The sequence below is a fragment of the Osmerus mordax genome, chromosome 17, assembly GCF_038355195.1.
Source record: "Osmerus mordax isolate fOsmMor3 chromosome 17, fOsmMor3.pri, whole genome shotgun sequence".
Lineage (NCBI taxonomy): Eukaryota > Metazoa > Chordata > Actinopteri > Osmeriformes > Osmeridae > Osmerus > Osmerus mordax.
The window spans coordinates 16,340,959-16,365,191 of NC_090066.1; the positions used below are offsets into that span (position 1 = coordinate 16,340,959).

At 50.7% G+C, this 24,233-nt stretch overlaps 11 non-coding genes across 11 annotated transcripts; all 11 read right to left on the reverse strand.

Annotated features, from left to right (window-relative positions):
- Window positions 1–201: 201 nt before the first annotated feature.
- trnar-ucg (transfer RNA arginine (anticodon UCG)) lies at window positions 202–274 on the reverse strand. Its single transcript has one exon. It is a non-coding gene; the product is annotated as a tRNA-Arg (tRNA).
- Window positions 275–2,736: 2,462 nt separating this feature from the next.
- trnar-ucg (transfer RNA arginine (anticodon UCG)) lies at window positions 2,737–2,809 on the reverse strand. The gene has a single exon. It is a non-coding gene; the product is annotated as a tRNA-Arg (tRNA).
- Window positions 2,810–3,229: 420 nt separating this feature from the next.
- On the reverse strand, window positions 3,230–3,302 carry trnar-ucg (transfer RNA arginine (anticodon UCG)). Its single transcript has one exon. It is a non-coding gene; the product is annotated as a tRNA-Arg (tRNA).
- A 420-nt stretch (window positions 3,303–3,722) lies between these two features.
- Window positions 3,723–3,795, reverse strand: trnar-ucg (transfer RNA arginine (anticodon UCG)). Its single transcript has one exon. It is a non-coding gene; the product is annotated as a tRNA-Arg (tRNA).
- A 1,406-nt stretch (window positions 3,796–5,201) lies between these two features.
- Window positions 5,202–5,274, reverse strand: trnar-ucg (transfer RNA arginine (anticodon UCG)). The gene has a single exon. It is a non-coding gene; the product is annotated as a tRNA-Arg (tRNA).
- A 912-nt stretch (window positions 5,275–6,186) lies between these two features.
- On the reverse strand, window positions 6,187–6,259 carry trnar-ucg (transfer RNA arginine (anticodon UCG)). Its single transcript has one exon. It is a non-coding gene; the product is annotated as a tRNA-Arg (tRNA).
- Window positions 6,260–6,573: 314 nt separating this feature from the next.
- Window positions 6,574–6,646, reverse strand: trnar-ucg (transfer RNA arginine (anticodon UCG)). Its single transcript has one exon. It is a non-coding gene; the product is annotated as a tRNA-Arg (tRNA).
- A 420-nt stretch (window positions 6,647–7,066) lies between these two features.
- On the reverse strand, window positions 7,067–7,139 carry trnar-ucg (transfer RNA arginine (anticodon UCG)). The gene has a single exon. It is a non-coding gene; the product is annotated as a tRNA-Arg (tRNA).
- Window positions 7,140–8,543: 1,404 nt separating this feature from the next.
- Window positions 8,544–8,616, reverse strand: trnar-ucg (transfer RNA arginine (anticodon UCG)). Its single transcript has one exon. It is a non-coding gene; the product is annotated as a tRNA-Arg (tRNA).
- A 314-nt stretch (window positions 8,617–8,930) lies between these two features.
- On the reverse strand, window positions 8,931–9,003 carry trnar-ucg (transfer RNA arginine (anticodon UCG)). The gene has a single exon. It is a non-coding gene; the product is annotated as a tRNA-Arg (tRNA).
- A 420-nt stretch (window positions 9,004–9,423) lies between these two features.
- On the reverse strand, window positions 9,424–9,496 carry trnar-ucg (transfer RNA arginine (anticodon UCG)). The gene has a single exon. It is a non-coding gene; the product is annotated as a tRNA-Arg (tRNA).
- Window positions 9,497–24,233: the final 14,737 nt, after the last annotated feature.

Sequence of the window (24,233 nt, forward strand, 5' to 3'; positions counted from 1 at the left end):
ATTTAACCACACACACTTTGAGACAAACTGTGTCCTACAACATGTGAACAACTTTTTCCATCAAGCATCTTCGACAGCTCGCCTGGAGTCGTGATCCATCAAGTTCAGATCAACACTTTGAGATGGCTTTTTTCCAAAAACGGGACCAACTTCTGGCTTTTTTAGCTCTTCAACAGCAATCAAGATCCATCATGCTGATGACAACCACGAAGGGACTCGAACCCTTAATCTTCTGATCCGAAGTCAGACGCCTTATCCATTAGGCCACGTGGTCTCTTGCTTCAGAACTAACCATAAACATTTTGAGATAGCTTTTTTCCAATTACGAGAACACTATTCCTTAAGTCAGATGCCTTTTCCGTAACGACATGTATTCACTTCTTGCTAATTTAACCACACACACTTTGAGACAGACTGTTTCCTACAACATGGGAACAACTTTTTCCATCAAGCATCTTCGACAGCTCGACTGGAGTCGCGATCCATCAATTTCAGATCAACACTTTGAGATGGCTTGTTTTCAAAAACGAGAACAACTTACGGCTTTTAAAGCTGTTCAACAGCAATCAAGAACCATCATGCTGATGACAACCACGAAGGGACTCGAACCCTTAATCTTCTGATCCGAAGTCAGACGTCTTATCCATTAGGCCACGTGGTTTCTTGCTTCAGAAGTAACCACAAACATTTTAAAATAGCTTGTTTCCAATTACAAGAACACCATTCCTTAATTAGGCATCTTCAACAGCTTGAGAGGAATCAAGACGGACCCAGTTCAGAGAAAGGAACACAATTCTGTGGACAACGAGGAAGCGACTCTCAATCTTCTCACCATAAATCAGACGCCTTATCCGTAACGACATGTATTCACTTCTTGCTAATTTAACCACACACACTTTGAGACAGACTGTTTCCAACAACATGGGAACAACTTTTCCAATCAAGCATCTTCGACAGCTCGACTGAAGACGCGATTCATCAAGTTCAGATCAACACTTTGAGATGGCTTTTTTCCAAAAACGAGACCAACTTATGGCTTTTAAAGCTCTTCAACAGCAATCAAGATCCATCATGCTGATGACAATCACAAAGGGACTCGAACCCTTAATCTTCTGATCCGAAGTCAGACGCCTTATCCATTAGGCCACGTGGTCTCTTGCTTCAGAACTAACCATAAACATTTTGAGATAGCTTGTTTCCAATTACGAGAACACTATTCCTTAAGTCAGACGCCTTATCCGTAACAACATGTATTCACTTCTTGCTAATTTAACCACACACACTTTGAGACAGACTGTTTCCAACAACATGGGAACAACTTTTCCAATCAAGCATCTTCGACAGCTCGACTGAAGACGCGATTCATCAAGTTCAGATCAACACTTTGAGATGGCTTTTTTCCATAAACGAGACCAACTTATGGCTTTTAAAGCTCTTCAACAGCAATCAAGATCCATCATGCTGATTACAATCACGAAGGGACTCAAACCCTTAATCTTCTGATCCGAAGTCAGACGCCTTATCCATTAGGCCACTTGGTCTGTTGCTTCCGAACTAACCACTAACATTTTGAGATAGCTTGTTTCCAATTACGAGAACACTATTCCTTAAGTCAGACGCCTTATCCGTAACGACATGTATTCACTTCTTGCTGATCTAACCACACACACTTTGAGACAGACTGTTTCCTACAACATGGGAACAACTTTTTCCATCAAGCATCTTCGACAGCTCGACTGGAGTCGCGATCCATCAAGTTCAGATCAACACTTTGAGATGGCTTGTTTTCAAAAACGAGACCAACTTATGGCTTTTAAAGCTCTTCAACAGCAATGAAAATCCATCATGCTGATGACAGCCACAAAGGGACTTGAACCCTAAATCTTCTGATTTGAAGTCAGACGCCTTATCCATTAGGCCACGTGGTCTCTTGCTTAAAAATTAACCACAAACATTTTGAGATAGCTTGTTTCCAATTACAAGAACACCATTCCTTAATTAGGCATCTTCAACAGCTTGAGAGGAATCAAGACGGACCCAGTTCAGAGAAAGGAACACAATTCTGTGGACAACGAGGCAGCGACTCTCAATCTTCTCACCATAAGTCAGATGCCTTATCCGTAACAACATGTATTCACTTCTTGCTAATTTAACCACACACACTTTGAGACAGACTGTTTCCAACAACATGGGAACAACTTTTTCCATCAAGCATATTCGACAGCTCGACTGGAGTCGCGATCCATCAAGTTCAGATCAACACTTTGAGATGGCTTGTTTTCAAAAACGAGAACAACTTATGGCTTTTAAAGCTCTTCAACAGCAGTCAAGATCCATCATGCTGATGACAACCACAAAGGGACTCGAACCCTTAATCTTCTGATCCTAAGTCAGACGCCTTATCCATTAGGCCACGTGGTCTCTTGCTTAAAAATTAACCACAAACATTTTGAGATAGCTTGTTTCCAATTACGAGAACACCATTCCTTAAGTCAGACGCCTTATCCGTAACGACATGTATTCACTTCTTGCTAATTTAACCACACACACTTTGAGACAGACTTGTTTCCTACAACATGTGAACAACTTTTTCTATAAAGCATCTTCGACAGCTCAACTGGAGTCGCGATCCATCAAGTTCAGATAAACACTTTGAGATGGCTTGTTTCCAAAGACGAGACCAACTTATGGCTTTTAAAGCTCTTCTACAGCAATCAAGAACCATCATGCAGATGACAACCACGAAGGGACTCGAACCCTTAATCTTCTGATCCGAAGTCAGACGCCTTATCCATTAGGCCACGTGGTCTCTTGCTTCAGAAGTAACCACAAACATTTTAAAATAGCTTGTTTCCAATTACAAGAACACCATTCCTTAATTAGGCATCTTCAACAGCTTGAGAGGAATCAAGACGGACCCAGTTCAGAGAAAGGAACACAATTCTGTGGACAACGAGGAAGCGAATCTCAATCTTCTCACCATAAGCCAGACGCCTTATCCGTAACGACATGTATTCACTTCTTGCTAATTTAACCACACACACTTTGAGACAGACTGTGTCCTACAACATGTGAACAACTTTTTCCATCAAGCATCTTCGACAGCTCGCCTGGAGTCGCGATCCATCAAGTTCAGATCAACACTTTGAGATGGCTTTTTTCCAAAAACGAGACCAACTTCTGGCTTTTAAAGCTCTTCAACAGCAATCAAGATCCATCATGCTGATGACAACCACGAAGGGACTCGAACCCTTAATCTTCTGATCCGAAGTCAGACGCCTTATCCATTAGGCCACGTGGTCTCTTGCTTGAGAATTAACCACAAACATTTTGAGATAGCTTGTTTCCAATTACAAGAACACCATTCCTTAATTAGGCATCTTCAACAGCTTGAGAGGAATCAAGACGGACCCAGTTCAGAGAAAGGAACACAATTCTGTGGACAACGAGGAAGCGACTCTCAATCTTCTCACCATAAGCCAGACGCCTTATCCGTAACGACATGTATTCACTTCTTGCTCATTTAACCACACACACTTTGAGACAGACTGTTTCCTACAACATGGGAACAACTTTTTCCATCAAGCATCTTCGACAGCTCGCCTGGAGTCGCGATCCATCAAGTTCAGATCAACACTTTGAGATGGCTTTTTTCCAAAAACGAGACCAACTTCTGGCTTTTAAAGCTCTTCAACAGCAATCAAGATCCATCATGCTGATGACAACCACGAAGGGACTCGAACCCTTAATCTTCTGATCCGAAGTCAGACGCCTTATCCATTAGGCCACGTGGTCTCTTGCTTGAGAATTAACCACAAACATTTTGAGATAGCTTGTTTCCAATTACAAGAACACCATTCCTTAATTAGGCATCTTCAACAGCTTGAGAGGAATCAAGACGGACCCAGTTCAGAGAAAGGAACACAATTCTGTGGACAACGAGGCAGCGACTCTCAATCTTCTCACCATAAGTCAGACGCCTTATCCGTAACAACATGTATTCACTTCTTGCTAATTTAACCACACACACTTTGAGACAGACTGTTTCCAACAACATGGGAACAACTTTTCCAATCAAGCATCTTCGACAGCTCGACTGAAGACGCGATTCATCAAGTTCAGATCAACACTTTGAGATGGCTTTTTTCCATAAACGAGACCAACTTATGGCTTTTAAAGCTCTTCAACAGCAATGAAGATCCATCATGCTGATGACAGCCACAAAGGGACTTGAACCCTAAATCTTCTGATTTGAAGTCAGACGTCTTATCCATTAGGCCACGTGGTCTCTTGCTTAAGAATTAATCACAAACATTTTGAGATAGCTTGTTTCCAGTTACAAAAACACCATTTCTTAATTAGGCATCTTCAACAGCTTGAGAGGAGTCAAGATGGATCTAGTTCAGAGAAAGGAACACAATTCTGTGGACAACGAGGAAGCGACTCTCAATCTTCTCACCATAAGCCAGACGCCTTATCAGTAACGACATGTATTCACTTCTTGCTCATTTAACCACACACACTTTGAGACAGACTGTTTCCTACAACATGGGAACAACTTTTTCCATCAAGCATCTTCGACATATCGACTGGAGTCGCGATCCATCAAGTTCAGATCAACACTTTGAGATGGCTTGTTTTCAAAAACGAGACCAACTTCTGGCTTTTAAAGCTCTTCAACAGCAATCAAGATCCATCATGCTGATGACAACCACAAAGGGACTCGAACCCTTAATCTTCTGATCCGAAGTCAGACGCCTTATCCATTAGGCCACGTGGTCTCTTGCTTAAAAATTAACCACAAACATTTTGAGATAGCTTGTTTCCAATTACAAGAACACCATTCCTTAATTAGGCATCTTCAACAGCTTGAGAGGAATCAAGACGGACCCAGTTCAGAGAAAGGAACACAATTCTGTGGACAACGAGGAAGCGACTCTCAATCTTCTCACCATAAGCCAGACGCATTATCAGTAACGACATGTATTCACTTCTTGCTCATTTAACCACACACACTTTGAGACAGACTGTTTCCTACAACATGGGAACAACTTTTTCCATCAAGCATCTTCGACAGCTCGACTGGAGTCGCGATCCATCAAGTTCAGATCAACACTTTGAGATGGCTTTTTTCCATAAACGAGACCAACTTATGGCTTTTAAAGCTCTTCAACAGCAATCAAGATCCATCATGCTGATGACAACCACGAAGGGACTCGAACCCTTAATCTTCTGATCCGAAGTCAGACGCCTTATCCATTAGGCCACGTGGTCTCTTGCTTGAGAATTAACCACAAACATTTTGAGATAGCTTGTTTCCAATTACAAGAACACCATTCCTTAATTAGGCATCTTCAACAGCTTGAGAGGAATCAAGACGGACCCAGTTCAGATAAAGGAACACAATTCTGTGGACAACGAGGAAGCGACTCTCAATCTTCTCACCATAAGCCAGACGCCTTATCCGTAACGACATGTATTCACTTCTTGCTCATTTAACCACACACACTTTGAGACAGACTGTTTCCTACAACATGGGAACAACTTTTTCCATCAAGCATCTTCGACAGCTCGACTGGAGTCGCGATCCATCAAGTTCAGATCAACACTTTGAGATGGCTTGTTTTCAAAAACGAGAACAACTTACGGCTTTTAAAGCTGTTCAACAGCAATCAAGATCCATCATGCTGATGACAACCACAAAGGGACTCGAACCCTTAATCTTCTGATCCTAATTCAGACGCCTTATCCATTAGGCCACGTGTCTCTTGCTTAAAAATGAACCACAAACATTTTGAGATAGCTTGTTTCCAATTACAAGAACACCATTCCTTAATTAGGCATCTTCAACAGCTTGAGAGGAATCAAGACGGACCCAGTTCAGAGAAAGGAACACAATTCTGTGGACAACGAGGAAGCGACTCTCAATCTTCTCACCATAAGCCAGACGCCTTATCAGTAACGACATGTATTCACTTCTTGCTCATTTAACCACACACACTTTGAGACAGACTGTTTCCTACAACATGGGAACAACTTTTTCCATCAAGCATCTTCGACAGCTCGACTGGAGTCGCGATCCATCAAGTTCAGATCAACACTTTGAGATGGCTTTTTTCCATAAACGAGACCAACTTATGGCTTTTAAAGCTCTTCAACAGCAATCAAGATCCATCATGCTGATGACAACCACGAAGGGACTCGAACCCTTAATCTTCTGATCCGAAGTCAGACGCCTTATCCATTAGGCCACGTGGTCTCTTGCTTCAGAACTAACCACAAACATTTTGAGATAGCTTGTTTCCAATTACGAGAACACCATTCCTTAAGTCAGACGCCTTATCCGTAACGACATGTATTCACTTCTTGCTAATTTAACCACACACACTTTGAGACAGACTGTTTCCTACAACATGGGAACAACTTTTTCCATCAAGCATCTTCGACAGCTCGCCTGGAGTCGCGATCCATCAAGTTCAGATCAACACTTTGAGATGGCTTTTTTCCAAAAACGAGACCAACTTCTGGCTTTTAAAGCTCTTCAACAGCAATCAAGATCCATCATGCTGATGACAACCACGAAGGGACTCGAACCCTTAATCTTCTGATCCGAAGTCAGACGCCTTATCCATTAGGCCACATGGTCTCTTGCTTGAGAATTAACCACAAACATTTTGAGATAGCTTGTTTCCAATTACAAGAACACCATTCCTTAATCAGGCATCTTCAACAGCTTGAGAGGAATCAAGACGGACCCAGTTCAGAGAAAGGAACACAATTCTGTGGACAACGAGGAAGCGAATCTCAATCTTCTCACCATAAGCCAGACGCCTTATCCGTAACGACATGTATTCACTTCTTGCTAATTTAACCACACACACTTTGAGACAGACTGTTTCCTACAACATGTGAACAACTTTTTCCATCAAGCATCTTCGACAGCTCGCCTGGAGTCGCGATCCATCAAGTTCAGATCAACACTTTGAGATGGCTTTTTTCCAAAAACGAGACCAACTTATGGCTTTTAAAGCTCTTCAACATCAATCAAGATCCATCATGCTGATGACAACCACGAAGGGACTCGAACCCTTAATCTTCTGATCCGAAGTCAGACGCCTTATCCATTAGGCCACGTGGTCTCTTGCTTGAGAATTAACCACAAACATTTTGAGATAGCTTGTTTCCAATTACAAGAACACCATTCCTTAATTAGGCATCTTCAACAGCTTGAGAGGAATCAAGACGGACCCAGTTCAGAGAAAGGAACACAATTCTGTGGACAACGAGGAAGCGACTCTCAATCTTCTCACCATAAGCCAGACGCCTTATCCGTAACGACATGTATTCACTTCTTGCTCATTTAACCACACACACTTTGAGACAGACTGTTTCCTACAACATGGGAACAACTTTTTCCATCAAGCATCTTCGACAGCTCGACTGGAGTCGCGATCCATCAAGTTCAGATCAACACTTTGAGATGGCTTGTTTTCAAAAACGAGAACAACTTACGGCTTTTAAAGCTGTTCAACAGCAATCAAGATCCATCATGCTGATGACAACCACAAAGGGACTCGAACCCTTAATCTTCTGATCCTAAGTCAGACGCCTTATCCATTAGGCCACGTGTCTCTTGCTTAAAAATTAACCACAAACATTTTGAGATAGCTTGTTTCCAATTACAAGAACACCATTCCTTAATTAGGCATCTTCAACAGCTTGAGAGGAATCAAGACGGACCCAGTTCAGAGAAAGGAACACAATTCTGTGGACAACGAGGAAGCGACTCTCAATCTTCTCACCATAAGCCAGACGCCTTATCCGTAACGACATGTATTCACTTCTTGCTCATTTAACCACACACACTTTGAGACAGACTGTTTCCTACAACATGGGAACAACTTTTTCCATCAAGCATCTTCGACAGCTCGACTGGAGTCGCGATCCATCAAGTTCAGATCAACACTTTGAGATGGCTTGTTTTCAAAAACGAGAACAACTTACGGCTTTTAAAGCTGTTCAACAGCAATCAAGATCCATCATGCTGATGACAACCACAAAGGGACTCGAACCCTTAATCTTCTGATCCTAAGTCAGACGCCTTATCCATTAGGCCACGTGTCTCTTGCTTAAAAATGAACCACAAACATTTTGAGATAGCTTGTTTCCAATTACAAGAACACCATTCCTTAATTAGGCATCTTCAACAGCTTGAGAGGAATCAAGACGGACCCAGTTCAGAGAAAGGAACACAATTCTGTGGACAACGAGGAAGCGACTCTCAATCTTCTCACCATAAGCCAGACGCCTTATCAGTAACGACATGTATTCACTTCTTGCTCATTTAACCACACACACTTTGAGACAGACTGTTTCCTACAACATGGGAACAACTTTTTCCATCAAGCATCTTCGACAGCTCGACTGGAGTCGCGATCCATCAAGTTCAGATCAACACTTTGAGATGGCTTTTTTCCATAAACGAGACCAACTTATGGCTTTTAAAGCTCTTCAACAGCAATCAAGATCCATCATGCTGATGACAACCACGAAGGGACTCGAACCCTTAATCTTCTGATCCGAAGTCAGACGCCTTATCCATTAGGCCACGTGGTCTCTTGCTTCAGAACTAACCACAAACATTTTGAGATAGCTTGTTTCCAATTACGAGAACACCATTCCTTAAGTCAGACGCCTTATCCGTAACGACATGTATTCACTTCTTGCTAATTTAACCACACACACTTTGAGACAGACTGTTTCCTACAACATGGGAACAACTTTTTCCATCAAGCATCTTCGACAGCTCGCCTGGAGTCGCGATCCATCAAGTTCAGATCAACACTTTGAGATGGCTTTTTTCCAAAAACGAGACCAACTTCTGGCTTTTAAAGCTCTTCAACAGCAATCAAGATCCATCATGCTGATGACAACCACGAAGGGACTCGAACCCTTAATCTTCTGATCCGAAGTCAGACGCCTTATCCATTAGGCCACGTGGTCTCTTGCTTGAGAATTAACCACAAACATTTTGAGATAGCTTGTTTCCAATTACAAGAACACCATTCCTTAATTAGGCATCTTCAACAGCTTGAGAGGAATCAAGACGGACCCAGTTCAGAGAAAGGAACACAATTCTGTGGACAACGAGGAAGCGAATCTCAATCTTCTCACCATAAGCCAGACGCCTTATCCGTAACGACATGTATTCACTTCTTGCTAATTTAACCACACACACTTTGAGACAGACTGTTTCCTACAACATGTGAACAACTTTTTCCATCAAGCATCTTCGACAGCTCGCCTGGAGTCGCGATCCATCAAGTTCAGATCAACACTTTGAGATGGCTTTTTTCCAAAAACGAGACCAACTTCTGGCTTTTAAAGCTCTTCAACAGCAATCAAGATCCATCATGCTGATGACAACCACGAAGGGACTCGAACCCTTAATCTTCTGATCCGAAGTCAGACGCCTTATCCATTAGGCCACGTGGTCTCTTGCTTGAGAATTAACCACAAACATTTTGAGATAGGGTTAGGGTTAGGGTTAGGTGTGGCAGTAATCACGAGGAAACACCCTGTGGGACCCCAACGGGACCACAGTACAGGTGAGACCCCATTTAGGCACGCGCACCTGAAACCCCACTCACTCTGTCCCCCTGAAATGAATGAATGAGCAGGAGTCTGTTTTATAGGCTCCTCCCTTTCCCCTGCCAGACCTATCGACCAATAGGAGTAGTATTAGTAACCCTCAGGGATACAGTTGTCTGAAGACTTTACTACTACCAATTGTAACATAGGATATTCTTCTTGGACGTATTGTTCCTGATGATCCTATGTCCATGTCTTGTTTTCTTCTTTCCAACCTGACCTTATTGGCAAATGGGAGCCTATCAGTATTAACAACCCCCAGGGATGACATACTGTTGTCCGAAGACATTAACACTACCCATTGCTAAGGTCATCAGGATAAAAATATCTTGAGTCCAAGTCTTCATCCAACATCTTGTGTCCAAGTCTTCTTCCAATATCCTGTGTTCAGAATATCCTTGTCTTGTTGTCTTCTTTCCAACCTGACCTTATTGGCAAATGGGAGCCTATCAGTATTAACAACCCCCAGGGATGACATACTGTTGTCCGAAGACATTAACACTACCCATTGCTAAGGTCATCAGAATAAAAATATCTTGAGTCCAAGTCTTCATCCAACATCTTGTGTCCAAGTCTTCTTCCAATATCCTGTGTTCAGAATATCCTTGTCTTGTTGTCTTCTTTCCAACCTGACCTTATTGGCAAATAGGAGCCTATCAGTATTAACAACCCCCAGGGATGACATACTGTTGTCCGAAGACATTAACACTACCCATTGCTAAGGTCATCAGAATAAAAATATCTTGAGTCCAAGTCTTCATCCAACATCTTGTGTCCAAGTCTTCTTCCAATATCCTGTGTTCAGAATATCCATGTCTTGTTGTCTTCTTTCCAGCCAGACCCTATTGGCAAATAGGAGCCTATCAGTATTAACAACCCCCAGGGATGACATACTGTTGTCCGAAGACATTAACACTACCCATTGCTAAGGTCATCAGAATAAAAATATCTTGAGTCCAAGTCTTCATCCAACATCTTGTGTCCAAGTCTTCTTCCAATATCCTGTGTTCAAGTCTTCATCCAACATCCTCGTGTCAAAGTCTTCCTCCAAAATCCCGTGTCCAAGTCTTCTTCCAATATCCTGTGTACAAGTCTTCATCCAACATCCCGTGTCAAAGTCTTCTGTCACTGTCTGGTCTTCTTCTTTAAGACCTAACCTTTTTTGGCAAGTTAGGGTTAGGGTTAGGGTTAGGTTGTTATCTCTGATGCCCCCCGCGCCAAGCAGTTCAGTACTTCGACCCGCATAGGCTTAGGGGGAAATGCACTCGTATCCTAGAGCCATGTAGATCTTCCACCAGAGGGGGTAGGGGAGTAGACCCCCTCCAGGACCCCAAAGGGGTCCCAGGCCTGTAGACCCTGTTGCGCTCGCGGCCCAGGGTAAGTATAGGCCTAAGCACTAAAGAGGACGTTAGTAACCGATGGGTACATGGATGACCACCCCCGAATCCACTGACGGACGTGTGCGCACCACAGGGTCTAAGCAGGAGCGTGCTCTGAGGTCTTCTGTCCCCACAAGAGAGGTTCCCCCCGAGAGAGGTAGGTGACCTCGGGTGTCAAGGTTCACTCGTGGGTAGCAGAGGTGACCGGCCACCGTAGCACATGCTACATCCGAGTGTAGACACAGGGGGGTTCCCCTCGTCCAATCCGAAGCGCGCAGCGCCGAGGCGCGCAGCGCCGAGGTGCCGCGCTGAGGTAGTCCATCTAATCTTCTTCACCAGTGGAGCAGCAGGACCGTCTACCTCTTCCGTCGGTAGGAAGCATGAGAAGGGAGGGGTCACTCCTGTCTCCTCCCCCTGAGTCCGGTCAGGAGGAGTGACTCGTAAAGCAGCGGAGCCGGTAAAACCGTGGTCCAAGCCTGAGGCCGGCTTGAAAATCAACCGTAGCCACGGCTTGAAAATCAACCGTAGCCACGTCAGGACTGCTTTAGATGAAGTGGTGGGGTGGGCTGGACCGTAGCCTGGGCCTACGGCCGGAGGGGTCAAAGATCCCCCCGTTGCCGTGTGAGGGCCGGATGATGTGTAGTACACATCACCGAAGGAGGGAGCTGAGACAGCTCGGTCATCAGAGATGACAGAGGATCACAGGCTATGACCGAGGATCACAGGCTATGTGCGGAGGACCAAGTCCCCGACGGTCCAGCCCCCAGGATGGGCGATGATGGTCCAGTGGAGGCCAATCCGGGTCCTCTTCAAGAGATGGGGCATGAGCGTGAGTGAATGGATGCACCTGAGTGTGTGAGTGCGTGTCCTACCTTGGCCCGGTAGCTAACCTAATCTAGGGGGAGCCTGCCTGAAAAATTCAAAAGCCTATCCAGGGCCTGGTTTTGATGAGTAGAGGACATCTGCACTTGTCGTGCTGCTGGGGAGGAAAGGGGGGTTAATGGACAGGACACATGAGTGCCATGAATGCAATAAATGAGGGCGCTCTGGGGAAGAGCGCCGCAGACATACATGAGTATGTGGAAGACGGGTGTGTGTGTGAGAGAGAGAGAGAGAGAGAGAACAGCTAGAGAGAGCACGCGTGTGTGTGGGTGTGTGAGAGAGAGAGAGAGAGAGAGAGAGAGCAGTTAGGGGAGAGCGGATAGAGGGAGATCAGCTAGAGAGAGAACAGCTAGAGAGAGAACAGCTAGAGAGAGCACGCGTGTGTGTGGGTGTGTGAGAGAGAGAGAGAGCAAGAGAGGGGCTCTTCCGAGCAAATAAAAGGTGTAGTCAAAAACGCAGAACTCCACTCCCTGGGAGGTGCCTTCCTGCTGGCACCTACCACAACATTAAGCAGGGAATCGTGAGGTTCTAACCGGCCACGACTGCAGTTTCGCTCTCCTCAGAGCTCGTCAGGTAGCAAAGTATGAAATAAAACACGTTATGCAGGTCAAGGGCCGTCTTACGACTAAGGACTATCAAGAACTCAGGGGTGACGACAAAAAGCGTCGTCCCCCCTGTGCCTTGGGCGCCCACCAGAATCGGTAATCTCAATTAAACATCTAGGGAAAAGAGGAGACAAGAGAGAGAGAGAGAGAGGGAGAGGGTGTGTGTGTATATATAAGTCAATATGGATGGATAGATAGTGTGAGACCAACCGGATCTGTGAAGGGAGAAGGTGTACAGGTTAGGGTTAGTGGGCTGCAAAAGTGAACCTGTAAAGTAAACACTAACCCTACAAATACAGCAATACCTACACCAATAACAGTCAATAAATACATACATATAAAACCCAAAGAATTAGTAAACGTGTAATTATCAGTATGGGATGTGGAGAGCGAGAGTAGCTAATGTTATGCATCTAGGTGTAGGGGGAATCGAGGTCATGGCAGTATGACACACACGACGGATGCAGTTCAGCGTACCACGTCGCACGTTCCCCAGTTGTCCAGTAGGTGGTGCCAGGGAGAGGAAGAGCGGTGCTTCACTTGGACGGTGAAGTTGGTGGAGCAGCTCAGCTTGTGTAGTTTGACCCTGGGGAACATGTCCTCGGGCGTCCCGTGCGGGACGTCCGGTTGTTGAGACCAAGCTGAAAGACAGAGCATGTTCAGTCCGGGGTTGTAGAAAGGCGCCGTGCAACACAAACGTAGGACCCGTCCTGGTAAGGGTAGGGATCAATTCTTCTAGAGAGTTGAGTTAACTACCATGGAACGGGTCTCCCGACGACTGAGTCCAACTGTTTCCACACTGCGCCGTTCGCCACCCTGAGAGGTCCTCCCTCCGAGACTGCTACTCGGCCCATTCGTCGATACCATAGCAGCTAGACGCCCCCACTGGAGGCGAATGCGGAGGACGTCAGGGACAGTTCGTCGAGTGAGGCACAGATAGGAAGAGGGGTCAGATGCGTAGTGAAACGCAGTCGATGACGGTTCGTTATTTTACCCGTGACAGGAAGTGCTGTCTCCCTCCCAGAAGACTCCCCGTCGTCGGCTCAGCGTGGCTCGGTGGTGTCCGGCCCCGGGGTAGGCGTGGCACCGGGGGAAGCGTGGCCTAGTCACCACCCGTGGATCCAGTGCGAGCCGCCTGGGGGTGGGGGGTCAGGACACGTCCGCGGCCGGTCCAGCAGACACAGGAAAGGTGGGCATGACACTCCATGCTGTGACATGACCCGCTACCGACTGTGAGTGTAGGCCTTGTGCCGTCTCTAAAAGACGGTGAGGCCGAGGGGAGAAGAGTGGCCAGGGGTCGAAGGTCAAGTGGAGTGCCCAGCAGGTCAAGCCCCCTGTTCAGGAGGGCCTTCTTCTGTTGGGGCATGTTTATAGGTGGGGGCAAGGCTATAGCAGGGTGCCCTTGGACCGTCAGTGCGGTGCAGAGTGTCTCTGTTCTTCAGCCCGAGAGCCTTGGTGTGGGGAGAGGAGAGGAGTCTCCTACCCAACGACCGCTCCAATCAGGGCCACGCTGGTGGAGTGTGTTACACTATGTGTGTGGGGGGGGGGGGCCCGGCCCGGTCCCCCTGTGTGTGTTTTTCTTCCTCGCCGGCACGGTGCAGAGTGTCTCTGTGCTTCAGCCCGAGAGCTTTGGGGTGAGGAGAGGAGCTCCCCACTGCTTCGATCGGAGCCATGCCCGTAAGGGCCTTTCGTTTTGCTAGTCTACGTGTTGTGCGGAGGGCGTGCGAGGCCCCGGTCCCCCTTGGGACTATAGCCGTTACCCCGGAGAGTCGTTTCGTTGGCCCGCCCGCTGGGTCCCCAATGTAACCGCGAGGATCAGGCAGGATGAAACGAATGGCCGTGAGTTGCACGTGCACTTATGCCGTTTTAACACCCTTTCCCTCGCTGAGTCTACCCCGATTGTAGGCCGGTCTCTCTCCAGAATCCCACGACGGCGACCATCTTCTTGCGTCTGCATGCTAATGCGACAGCGTCAACACTCACAGTCTGTGTCTTGCCCGGGGAGGACCGCAGCAGCGCGCGAGAGGGGGAAAGCGTCCAATTTCCAGACTACGTTGTGTTGCACGTGGGGATGGGGCGCCCGTGGAGAGAGGCGGGGCTCACGCAACAAGGAGTCCGTCGTGCCTCCCCCTCATTACAAGGGGGGGGGCCATCGGTGGCCTCCAAGTGGGGCCTCAAGTCATAGTGCTACATACGCTGGCTAATTTTTTTGTATCTCTGATGTCCCCCCAGCGGAGCGGTATGGCAAAATCTTACGACCCTGCTCGGATGAAGGGAAATGCACTCATATTCTACCACTATGGAAATCTTCCCCACCGGGAGTAGGGGAGTAGACCCCATCCAGAACCCTTTATGGGGGTCCCAGGCCTTAGACCTTGATGCGCTCGCGCCCCGGGTACTGTGAGTGTTTTTTTTGTTGTGCACTCATTTGGACGTTGTGTTGGCAGTCACCCAGTGGGCCCATGGAAGCCCGCCTCCGTCTCCACTGGTAAGACGTGTGCTGGCCCCAGGGTCTAAGCAGGAGCGTGCTCTGTGTTGTGTCCCCAATTCGAAGCGCGCAGCGCAGAGGCGCGCAGCGCCGAGGTGCTGCAATCCAATCCGAAGCGCGCAGCGCCGAGGCGCGCAGCGCCGAGGTGCTGCAGGCAATCCAATCCGAAGGAGGCAATCCAATCCGTGCGGAGGCAATCCAATCCGAAGCGCGCAGCACCCGCGCTGAGGCACGGGTGTTGATGTGTTGGGGTGTTGATGTGTTGGGGTGTTGAGGTGTTGAGTCTTCCAGCAGCCAGGCTGTATAGAGCGCGTGCATCACGCAAGTCCAGCTCTATCAGTCAGGCGACCCTAAGGGGCAGTGGTCTCCCCCCTAGGGTCCAGGACAGGAGCAGGGAGAAAGGCCTCCCCGCGCAGGGCTGTCCTGTTGTGTACCTCTGAAGGAGGTCATTTGGTGTGGGTTTGTGGCGGTGGTGCAGGCCTGTCTAAGCAGGAGCGTGCTCTGTGTAGGTGACCCCTGGAGAGGAATCCAATCCGAAGCGCGCAGCGCCGAGGCGCGCAGCGCCGAGGTGCCGCGCTGAGGTAGTCCATCTAATCTTCTTCACCCCACTGGTGATGGCAGCAGGGCCGTCTACCTCTTCCGTCGGTAGGAAGCATGAGAAGGGAGGGGTCACTCCTGTCTCCTCCCCCTGAGTCCGGTCAGGAGGAGTGACTCGTAAAGCAGCGGAGCCGGTAAAACCGTGGTCCAAGCCTGAGGCCGGCTTGAAAATCAACCGTAGCCACGGCTTGAAAATCAACCGTAGCCACGTCAGGACTGCTTTAGATGAAGTGGTGGGGTGGGCTGGACCGTAGCCTGGGCCTACGGCCGGAGGGGTCAAAGATCCCCCCGTTGCCGTGTGAGGGCCGGATGATGTGTAGTACACATCACCGAAGGAGGGAGCTGAGACAGCTCGGTCATCAGAGATGACAGAGGATCACAGGCTATGACCGAGGATCACAGGCTATGTGCGGAGGACCAAGTCCCCGACGGTCCAGCCCCCAGGATGGGCGATGATGGTCCAGTGGAGGCCAATCCGGGTCCTCTTCAAGAGATGGGGCATGAGCGTGAGTGAATGGATGCACCTGAGTGTGTGAGTGCGTGTCCTACCTTGGCCCGGTAGCTAACCTAATCTAGGGGGAGCCTGCCTGAAAAATTCAAAAGCCTATCCAGGGCCTGGTTTTGATGAGTAGAGGACATCTGCACTTGTCGTGCTGCTGGGGAGGAAAGGGGGGTTAATGGACAGGACACATGAGTGCCATGAATGCAATAAATGAGGGCGCTCTGGGGAAGAGCGCCGCAGACATACATGAGTATGTGGAAGACGGGTGTGTGTGTGAGAGAGAGAGAGAGAGAGAGAGAGAACAGCTAGAGAGAGCACGCGTGTGTGTGGGTGTGTGAGAGAGAGAGAGAGAGAGAGAGAGAGCAGTTAGGGGAGAGCGGATAGAGGGAGATCAGCTAGAGAGAGAACAGCTAGAGAGAGAACAGCTAGAGAGAGCACGCGTGTGTGTGGGTGTGTGAGAGAGAGAGAGAGCAAGAGAGGGGCTCTTCCGAGCAAATAAAAGGTGTAGTCAAAAACGCAGAACTCCACTCCCTGGGAGGTGCCTTCCTGCTGGCACCTACCACAACATTAAGCAGGGAATCGTGAGGTTCTAACCGGCCACGACTGCAGTTTCGCTCTCCTCAGAGCTCGTCAGGTAGCAAAGTATGAAATAAAACACGTTATGCAGGTCAAGGGCCGTCTTACGACTAAGGACTATCAAGAACTCAGGGGTGACGACAAAAAGCGTCGTCCCCCCTGTGCCTTGGGCGCCCACCAGAATCGGTAATCTCAATTAAACATCTAGGGAAAAGAGGAGACAAGAGAGAGAGAGAGAGAGGGAGAGGGTGTGTGTGTATATATAAGTCAATATGGATGGATAGATAGTGTGAGACCAACCGGATCTGTGAAGGGAGAAGGTGTACAGGTTAGGGTTAGTGGGCTGCAAAAGTGAACCTGTAAAGTAAACACTAACCCTACAAATACAGCAATACCTACACCAATAACAGTCAATAAATACATACATATAAAACCCAAAGAATTAGTAAACGTGTAATTATCAGTATGGGATGTGGAGAGCGAGAGTAGCTAATGTTATGCATCTAGGTGTAGGGGGAATCGAGGTCATGGCAGTATGACACACACGACGGATGCAGTTCAGCGTACCACGTCGCACGTTCCCCAGTTGTCCAGTAGGTGGTGCCAGGGAGAGGAAGAGCGGTGCTTCACTTGGACGGTGAAGTTGGTGGAGCAGCTCAGCTTGTGTAGTTTGACCCTGGGGAACATGTCCTCGGGCGTCCCGTGCGGGACGTCCGGTTGTTGAGACCAAGCTGAAAGACAGAGCATGTTCAGTCCGGGGTTGTAGAAAGGCGCCGTGCAACACAAACGTAGGACCCGTCCTGGTAAGGGTAGGGATCAATTCTTCTAGAGAGTTGAGTTAACTACCATGGAACGGGTCTCCCGACGACTGAGTCCAACTGTTTCCACACTGCGCCGTTCGCCACCCTGAGAGGTCCTCCCTCCGAGACTGCTACTCGGCCCATTCGTCGATACCATAGCAGCTAGACGCCCCCACTGGAGGCGAATGCGGAGGACGTCAGGGACAGTTCGTCGAGTGAGGCACAGATAGGAAGAGGGGTCAGATGCGTAGTGAAACGCAGTCGATGACGGTTCGTTATTTTACCCGTGACAGGAAGTGCTGTCTCCCTCCCAGAAGACTCCCCGTCGTCGGCTCAGCGTGGCTCGGTGGTGTCCGGCCCCGGGGTAGGCGTGGCACCGGGGGAAGCGTGGCCTAGTCACCACCCGTGGATCCAGTGCGAGCCGCCTGGGGGTGGGGGGTCAGGACACGTCCGCGGCCGGTCCAGCAGACACAGGAAAGGTGGGCATGACACTCCATGCTGTGACATGACCCGCTACCGACTGTGAGTGTAGGCCTTGTGCCGTCTCTAAAAGACGGTGAGGCCGAGGGGAGAAGAGTGGCCAGGGGTCGAAGGTCAAGTGGAGTGCCCAGCAGGTCAAGCCCCCTGTTCAGGAGGGCCTTCTTCTGTTGGGGCATGTTTATAGGTGGGGGCAAGGCTATAGCAGGGTGCCCTTGGACCGTCAGTGCGGTGCAGAGTGTCTCTGTTCTTCAGCCCGAGAGCCTTGGTGTGGGGAGAGGAGAGGAGTCTCCTACCCAACGACCGCTCCAATCAGGGCCACGCTGGTGGAGTGTGTTACACTATGTGTGTGGGGGGGGGGGCCCGGCCCGGTCCCCCTGTGTGTGTTTTTCTTCCTCGCCGGCACGGTGCAGAGTGTCTCTGTGCTTCAGCCCGAGAGCTTTGGGGTGAGGAGAGGAGCTCCCCACTGCTTCGATCGGAGCCATGCCCGTAAGGGCCTTTCGTTTTGCTAGTCTACGTGTTGTGCGGAGGGCGTGCGAGGCCCCGGTCCCCCTTGGGACTATAGCCGTTACCCCGGAGAGTCGTTTCGTTGGCCCGCCCGCTGGGTCCCCAATGTAACCGCGAGGATCAGGCAGGATGAAACGAATGGCCGTGAGTTGCACGTGCACTTATGCCGTTTTAACACCCTTTCCCTCGCTGAGTCTACCCCGATTGTAGGCCGGTCTCTCTCCAGAATCCCACGACGGCGACCATCTTCTTGCGTCTGCATGCTAATGCGACAGCGTCAACACTCACAGTCTGTGTCTTGCCCGGGGAGGACCGCAGCAGCGCGCGAGAGGGGGAAAGCGTCCAATTTCCAGACTACGTTGTGTTGCACGTGGGGATGGGGCGCCCGTGGAGAGAGGCGGGGCTCACGCAACAAGGAGTCCGTCGTGCCTCCCCCTCATTACAAGGGGGGGGGCCATCGGTGGCCTCCAAGTGGGGCCTCAAGTCATAGTGCTACATACGCTGGCTAATTTTTTTGTATCTCTGATGTCCCCCCAGCGGAGCGGTATGGCAAAATCTTACGACCCTGCTCGGATGAAGGGAAATGCACTCATATTCTACCACTATGGAAATCTTCCCCACCGGGAGTAGGGGAGTAGACCCCATCCAGAACCCTTTATGGGGGTCCCAGGCCTTAGACCTTGATGCGCTCGCGCCCCGGGTACTGTGAGTGTTTTTTTTGTTGTGCACTCATTTGGACGTTGTGTTGGCAGTCACCCAGTGGGCCCATGGAAGCCCGCCTCCGTCTCCACTGGTAAGACGTGTGCTGGCCCCAGGGTCTAAGCAGGAGCGTGCTCTGTGTTGTGTCCCCAATTCGAAGCGCGCAGCGCAGAGGCGCGCAGCGCCGAGGTGCTGCAATCCAATCCGAAGCGCGCAGCGCCGAGGCGCGCAGCGCCGAGGTGCTGCAGGCAATCCAATCCGAAGGAGGCAATCCAATCCGTGCGGAGGCAATCCAATCCGAAGCGCGCAGCACCCGCGCTGAGGCACGGGTGTTGATGTGTTGGGGTGTTGATGTGTTGGGGTGTTGAGGTGTTGAGTCTTCCAGCAGCCAGGCTGTATAGAGCGCGTGCATCACGCAAGTCCAGCTCTATCAGTCAGGCGACCCTAAGGGGCAGTGGTCTCCCCCCTAGGGTCCAGGACAGGAGCAGGGAGAAAGGCCTCCCCGCGCAGGGCTGTCCTGTTGTGTACCTCTGAAGGAGGTCATTTGGTGTGGGTTTGTGGCGGTGGTGCAGGCCTGTCTAAGCAGGAGCGTGCTCTGTGTAGGTGACCCCTGGAGAGGAATCCAATCCGAAGCGCGCAGCGCCGAGGCGCGCAGCGCCGAGGTGCCGCGCTGAGGTAGTCCATCTAATCTTCTTCACCCCACTGGTGATGGCAGCAGGGCCGTCTACCTCTTCCGTCGGTAGGAAGCATGAGAAGGGAGGGGTCACTCCTGTCTCCTCCCCCTGAGTCCGGTCAGGAGGAGTGACTCGTAAAGCAGCGGAGCCGGTAAAACCGTGGTCCAAGCCTGAGGCCGGCTTGAAAATCAACCGTAGCCACGGCTTGAAAATCAACCGTAGCCACGTCAGGACTGCTTTAGATGAAGTGGTGGGGTGGGCTGGACCGTAGCCTGGGCCTACGGCCGGAGGGGTCAAAGATCCCCCCGTTGCCGTGTGAGGGCCGGATGATGTGTAGTACACATCACCGAAGGAGGGAGCTGAGACAGCTCGGTCATCAGAGATGACAGAGGATCACAGGCTATGACCGAGGATCACAGGCTATGTGCGGAGGACCAAGTCCCCGACGGTCCAGCCCCCAGGATGGGCGATGATGGTCCAGTGGAGGCCAATCCGGGTCCTCTTCAAGAGATGGGGCATGAGCGTGAGTGAATGGATGCACCTGAGTGTGTGAGTGCGTGTCCTACCTTGGCCCGGTAGCTAACCTAATCTAGGGGGAGCCTGCCTGAAAAATTCAAAAGCCTATCCAGGGCCTGGTTTTGATGAGTAGAGGACATCTGCACTTGTCGTGCTGCTGGGGAGGAAAGGGGGGTTAATGGACAGGACACATGAGTGCCATGAATGCAATAAATGAGGGCGCTCTGGGGAAGAGCGCCGCAGACATACATGAGTATGTGGAAGACGGGTGTGTGTGTGAGAGAGAGAGAGAGAGAGAGAACAGCTAGAGAGAGCACGCGTGTGTGTGGGTGTGTGAGAGAGAGAGAGAGAGAGAGAGAGAGCAGTTAGGGGAGAGCGGATAGAGGGAGATCAGCTAGAGAGAGAACAGCTAGAGAGAGAACAGCTAGAGAGAGCACGCGTGTGTGTGGGTGTGTGAGAGAGAGAGAGAGCAAGAGAGGGGCTCTTCCGAGCAAATAAAAGGTGTAGTCAAAAACGCAGAACTCCACTCCCTGGGAGGTGCCTTCCTGCTGGCACCTACCACAACATTAAGCAGGGAATCGTGAGGTTCTAACCGGCCACGACTGCAGTTTCGCTCTCCTCAGAGCTCGTCAGGTAGCAAAGTATGAAATAAAACACGTTATGCAGGTCAAGGGCCGTCTTACGACTAAGGACTATCAAGAACTCAGGGGTGACGACAAAAAGCGTCGTCCCCCCTGTGCCTTGGGCGCCCACCAGAATCGGTAATCTCAATTAAACATCTAGGGAAAAGAGGAGACAAGAGAGAGAGAGAGAGAGGGAGAGGGTGTGTGTGTATATATAAGTCAATATGGATGGATAGATAGTGTGAGACCAACCGGATCTGTGAAGGGAGAAGGTGTACAGGTTAGGGTTAGTGGGCTGCAAAAGTGAACCTGTAAAGTAAACACTAACCCTACAAATACAGCAATACCTACACCAATAACAGTCAATAAATACATACATATAAAACCCAAAGAATTAGTAAACGTGTAATTATCAGTATGGGATGTGGAGAGCGAGAGTAGCTAATGTTATGCATCTAGGTGTAGGGGGAATCGAGGTCATGGCAGTATGACACACACGACGGATGCAGTTCAGCGTACCACGTCGCACGTTCCCCAGTTGTCCAGTAGGTGGTGCCAGGGAGAGGAAGAGCGGTGCTTCACTTGGACGGTGAAGTTGGTGGAGCAGCTCAGCTTGTGTAGTTTGACCCTGGGGAACATGTCCTCGGGCGTCCCGTGCGGGACGTCCGGTTGTTGAGACCAAGCTGAAAGACAGAGCATGTTCAGTCCGGGGTTGTAGAAAGGCGCCGTGCAACACAAACGTAGGACCCGTCCTGGTAAGGGTAGGGATCAATTCTTCTAGAGAGTTGAGTTAACTACCATGGAACGGGTCTCCCGACGACTGAGTCCAACTGTTTCCACACTGCGCCGTTCGCCACCCTGAGAGGTCCTCCCTCCGAGACTGCTACTCGGCCCATTCGTCGATACCATAGCAGCTAGACGCCCCCACTGGAGGCGAATGCGGAGGACGTCAGGGACAGTTCGTCGAGTGAGGCACAGATAGGAAGAGGGGTCAGATGCGTAGTGAAACGCAGTCGATGACGGTTCGTTATTTTACCCGTGACAGGAAGTGCTGTCTCCCTCCCAGAAGACTCCCCGTCGTCGGCTCAGCGTGGCTCGGTGGTGTCCGGCCCCGGGGTAGGCGTGGCACCGGGGGAAGCGTGGCCTAGTCACCACCCGTGGATCCAGTGCGAGCCGCCTGGGGGTGGGGGGTCAGGACACGTCCGCGGCCGGTCCAGCAGACACAGGAAAGGTGGGCATGACACTCCATGCTGTGACATGACCCGCTACCGACTGTGAGTGTAGGCCTTGTGCCGTCTCTAAAAGACGGTGAGGCCGAGGGGAGAAGAGTGGCCAGGGGTCGAAGGTCAAGTGGAGTGCCCAGCAGGTCAAGCCCCCTGTTCAGGAGGGCCTTCTTCTGTTGGGGCATGTTTATAGGTGGGGGCAAGGCTATAGCAGGGTGCCCTTGGACCGTCAGTGCGGTGCAGAGTGTCTCTGTTCTTCAGCCCGAGAGCCTTGGTGTGGGGAGAGGAGAGGAGTCTCCTACCCAACGACCGCTCCAATCAGGGCCACGCTGGTGGAGTGTGTTACACTATGTGTGTGGGGGGGGGGGGCCCGGCCCGGTCCCCCTGTGTGTGTTTTTCTTCCTCGCCGGCACGGTGCAGAGTGTCTCTGTGCTTCAGCCCGAGAGCTTTGGGGTGAGGAGAGGAGCTCCCCACTGCTTCGATCGGAGCCATGCCCGTAAGGGCCTTTCGTTTTGCTAGTCTACGTGTTGTGCGGAGGGCGTGCGAGGCCCCGGTCCCCCTTGGGACTATAGCCGTTACCCCGGAGAGTCGTTTCGTTGGCCCGCCCGCTGGGTCCCCAATGTAACCGCGAGGATCAGGCAGGATGAAACGAATGGCCGTGAGTTGCACGTGCACTTATGCCGTTTTAACACCCTTTCCCTCGCTGAGTCTACCCCGATTGTAGGCCGGTCTCTCTCCAGAATCCCACGACGGCGACCATCTTCTTGCGTCTGCATGCTAATGCGACAGCGTCAACACTCACAGTCTGTGTCTTGCCCGGGGAGGACCGCAGCAGCGCGCGAGAGGGGGAAAGCGTCCAATTTCCAGACTACGTTGTGTTGCACGTGGGGATGGGGCGCCCGTGGAGAGAGGCGGGGCTCACGCAACAAGGAGTCCGTCGTGCCTCCCCCTCATTACAAGGGGGGGGGCCATCGGTGGCCTCCAAGTGGGGCCTCAAGTCATAGTGCTACATACGCTGGCTAATTTTTTTGTATCTCTGATGTCCCCCCAGCGGAGCGGTATGGCAAAATCTTACGACCCTGCTCGGATGAAGGGAAATGCACTCATATTCTACCACTATGGAAATCTTCCCCACCGGGAGTAGGGGAGTAGACCCCATCCAGAACCCTTTATGGGGGTCCCAGGCCTTAGACCTTGATGCGCTCGCGCCCCGGGTACTGTGAGTGTTTTTTTTGTTGTGCACTCATTTGGACGTTGTGTTGGCAGTCACCCAGTGGGCCCATGGAAGCCCGCCTCCGTCTCCACTGGTAAGACGTGTGCTGGCCCCAGGGTCTAAGCAGGAGCGTGCTCTGTGTTGTGTCCCCAATTCGAAGCGCGCAGCGCAGAGGCGCGCAGCGCCGAGGTGCTGCAATCCAATCCGAAGCGCGCAGCGCCGAGGCGCGCAGCGCCGAGGTGCTGCAGGCAATCCAATCCGAAGGAGGCAATCCAATCCGTGCGGAGGCAATCCAATCCGAAGCGCGCAGCACCCGCGCTGAGGCACGGGTGTTGATGTGTTGGGGTGTTGATGTGTTGGGGTGTTGAGGTGTTGAGTCTTCCAGCAGCCAGGCTGTATAGAGCGCGTGCATCACGCAAGTCCAGCTCTATCAGTCAGGCGACCCTAAGGGGCAGTGGTCTCCCCCCTAGGGTCCAGGACAGGAGCAGGGAGAAAGGCCTCCCCGCGCAGGGCTGTCCTGTTGTGTACCTCTGAAGGAGGTCATTTGGTGTGGGTTTGTGGCGGTGGTGCAGGCCTGTCTAAGCAGGAGCGTGCTCTGTGTAGGTGACCCCTGGAGAGGAATCCAATCCGAAGCGCGCAGCGCCGAGGCGCGCAGCGCCGAGGTGCCGCGCTGAGGTAGTCCATCTAATCTTCTTCACCCCACTGGTGATGGCAGCAGGGCCGTCTACCTCTTCCGTCGGTAGGAAGCATGAGAAGGGAGGGGTCACTCCTGTCTCCTCCCCCTGAGTCCGGTCAGGAGGAGTGACTCGTAAAGCAGCGGA